Source organism: Neofelis nebulosa, chromosome 1, assembly GCF_028018385.1.
Source record: "Neofelis nebulosa isolate mNeoNeb1 chromosome 1, mNeoNeb1.pri, whole genome shotgun sequence".
Taxonomy (NCBI): Eukaryota; Metazoa; Chordata; class Mammalia; order Carnivora; family Felidae; genus Neofelis; species Neofelis nebulosa.
The window spans coordinates 102,326,109-102,330,088 of record NC_080782.1 but is presented as its reverse complement, the minus strand read 5'-3'; positions in this window follow the sequence as shown (position 1 = coordinate 102,330,088).

Below are 3,980 nucleotides of genomic sequence, written 5' to 3'. Positions count from 1 at the left end.
CAAGATTCTCTCCCTCTCCCTCTGCTCCTCTCCACTGCCTGTGCATTCTCTCCATCTCTCTTTCTCTCTCTCTGTCAAAAAAAAAAAAAATAACTAAAATAAAAATTTTAAAAAAAGACCTGAGCTGAGATCAAGAGTCAGTTGCCTAACCAACTGAGCCACCCAGGCACCCTCAAGAATTCACATTTCTAACAAGCTGCTAGATGCTGGTGATCTGGAGATCATGCTTTGAGAACCACTGCTTTATGAATTATTCCTATTTTTAGTCATTGAATAAGAAATATCCTACAAAGGGTTGAATTTTGTACAAAATGAATGAATGAATTGCTCACCTTAATGACAAAAGGCTCACAAAGTTGGCTTAGTCACCAAGTGTTTGTCAAGTTTCAATGCTACATATTCTTGAACAGCTGCAAGGTGGAAGTTGGATGTTTTCATTGCACATAATGTCACTGCAATGAAAATCAAATTTTAAAATTGAAGGGAGAGACTTCCTCGATCACAGAGACTGTAAGATCTTTTCTCCTGTGTCAGAACCTTGTACCACTTCCCTAGAGTGTGCTGAAAACTGATCCATTATGTTCAGAGGCAACAAGGGGTGGTTAGCAGGAATTTTGAGGAAACGAGGCATCGTTTGCTACTTCAGTTGAGGTTACCATAGTGTCTCCAAAAAGTAAAAGGACACAGTTGCTTCCGCTAACAAGGATGGCTCAGAATGACTTGGGGGCTCAAGATTATCAACTTCATCTGAGTTTCCATGGGTGTCCTCCTTCTAGATCTCAGGAGCCCAATCCTTCACAAGCCCCCAAACTTGCATGACATACTTGATGAGGCTTCAAATTAAACTTTTGTCGTAATTATGTAACCTGCATATTTGAGTTGTGTGTTTGATTTTTAGGGAGGTTAGTCCTGCAGGTACTAGAAAAAAAAAAAGACATTCTTTTAGGGCCACGGTAGAAGCTCTTTGGTTGCCTGACCATTACTTGAGCTGAGAGTTTAAAGCCTTGAGCTCGTTAATGTTCTTTTTAACTATTCTAGGGCACTCCAATGCAGCCACCCTACTCCCACAGACCTCATAGTCCATTGTTGCTACCACCGTGGTTAAATGTAGCAGCCACTTGGTCCTTACATCACTTCCTTCACCAGGAACTTCCTCACAGCCTACTACAAGTGATGCTTTGATTAGTTTTGATATTACTGCATGCCATAGGTTACTAAAATCCCATTCTGCATTGACAAGAAGCTCAGCACTATCTTTGAGGCCAAGAAATGACCAAACCAACCCCATAATCCCATTTTTGTAGGTCTGTTTCCTAACCCCACTGTTAATATTATGTATCAGTCAGGATCCAGTTAGGGGAACAGAAACTTTACGAGCTATTTTAATAGAAAGATTTAATATAGGAAATTAAACAGATATTGGGGGACTGAAAAAGCAAAAAGTGAGCACTGAGGTAACTCAGGTAGTAGCAGGTTGGGGGGCAAAGGGAAGAGGCTGGAATTATATTACAACGTAGAAGCTTGGAGAAGAGACCCCATGGAATCGGGACCCAGCTTTCTGAGTAGAAAATGGCACTTAGCTAGTGCTGGCATCTGAGGATCTTGGGCCAAGAACTTCTGGATAGTTTCACATATCCAGGATTGTGAGCACATGGAGATTTGGAGGGAGAGAGCATGGAAGCTCCGCCCTTTCCCCATACCATCTGCCTGTTCCTGTGTTATATCCTTTCATAATAAACCAGTGATCTAGTAAACGAAACCAACAACCAAAAACCTCTGGGGAGGAAGCACCGTCTGGCTGGTGCTGGTCATTTTTTTTTAAATCAACATGCATTGTATTAGTTTCACGTATACCACATAGTTACTATCCATCACCATGGATAGTTACATAATTTTTCCTGTGATGAGAACTTTTAAGATGTACTCTCTTGGCACCTTGCAAATACACAATACATTGCTGGTATCTTTGAAGGGGCACCGTGAGGCTGGTCTGGGTGTGTTGCAGGGGGACGCCTAGAAATTGGAACTGTCACAGCCAGAATGATGAAATCTACTGACAGTAACAGCAAGAAAAACAGGAAATAGTAATTTCTTTCTCTTGCAGTCTCCCTCCAGTGCGCCCTATGGGCAGATCCTAACATGGAGCCACCTGGCAAAGGAAAAATCTCCTTGGTAGAGTCTTCGCTAAAGCAGAGTACCTAAGGATGGTTTGGAGCTTAATTACCAGCATAGGGTTCTTTTCTTTTCTCCTCCTAGAATAATCTTATTGTTTTAAATGTCTCTTTCCATGCTGAAATACATTAATGGCTGAAATAACAGGCAATCTACTCAAATGTAAACGTAACACCGTACGTAATTCTAGACGTTATCTACATATGCAAATCATGTATACATAAGAATTAAATTAAGCACATCATTAATTAAGTAGGATCTAAACTAAGAAATGACTAAAGTCAAAATGACTTTAGAGGGAAAAGCAGAGTCAGATGTTATTTTGTGGTCGTGGGTGTCCAGGGCCCCGCTGCCATGAAGCTGCAGTGGTCAAATATACAAGTGACCCCAGGCCCTGGAGCTCAGCATCATTTTCTTGATTGACTATAACCTGGTTGTTAAAAGGATGAAATGATACCATGCATATTAAATATCCAGAATCATGCCTGGTCCATAATATGTTCAATGAACCCTAACACTTTTTTTTGGATATAAGCACTGGGTTTCCCGCCTCCCCCTTCATTCTGTTCATGTATTACATTGATTGGCTTTTGAATGTTGAACTATCCTTGCATTCCAAGAATAAATCCCACTTGGTTGTCATAGCACATAATCATTTTAATATGCTGTTGAATTCAGTTTGTTAGGGGTTTGTTTTGTTTTGTTTTTTAATTGTTATTTACCATATACACAGAGTTTGAGCTTTTGGAGGGAGAAGCTAAATCAAGGTGACCTTGAAAGTGTAACAAGAGAATTTCCTGGACTGTCTGCTGTGAAAGTCATTCTAGTTTTGCTGTCATGGGATATTTTCATAAAGGCGATCCCTCCGCCCCGCTCCTTCAGTGTTCCCAGTTACTCTCTTAGCTGCAAGTGGACAGAGCTACAGACAAATGAAAAATATAAACTGAGTGGTTTAGAAGAAGAATTTTGAAAGCCTAGCTTTTTCTAAATGCCAAGGACTGTTTCAACTGTTAACTCAGGGATTAAGAGCATGAAAAGAATGTCAGGCTAGCTGATCAGAATTTTTATGATTAGAGAGAAAAGCTGGCTTCTCTGGGTCTTTGATCTAGCTCAGTGGGAAAAGCGGCAGAGTGCTTCAAATGCACCACCAGCCCATCTGGCTGCTTAAGGACACATCTGGGACGATATCCGAGGGGGGTCACCTTCTTGCTTTCCCAGCTGGAAATGAAGTTAGAGATTACAGGCCTTGTCCTGTAGCAGAGGGGAGGTGTTTTTGGTGGGAAACAAAGTCCACTGGTCTTCCAGCAGCACTTGGGATTAACTTGGAGTAGGTTAACAAAGATTCCGATGATAAAAGCCACTCGGGGCATTCACGCTTCCTTGGAAGTTTTGATTCTGTTGGTCTGAGTTAGGAACTTAGATTTTGCCTTTAAAGAAAGTGGCCCTGGTGATTTGTATCATTAGGAAAGTTTGGAAGCCTTGTCTAGGGCAAGAGGGCAACTCTTTTCCCAGACCTCTGCTTATTAATGGGAAAGGGAGCTAATATAATATTTAACCACTGAAGAGACACATCTGTTTGGGTAAGGCCTGTCCAGGAAAGGAAGGGGATTACAGTTACTATTCTGTGGAGGAACAAATTTATGGGGCCGCTTTCGAGTTCTGCAATCATGAATGACCGATAATGTCATTAAAGGTCAAGCTTTCTTCTCTGAATTAGCTTGGGTTTGGTTGCAAACACAGCAGGCTTAAAAAGCCACCGAACATGGAGCCTGCTTGAGATTCTTTCTCTCCTTCTACCCCTCCCCTCA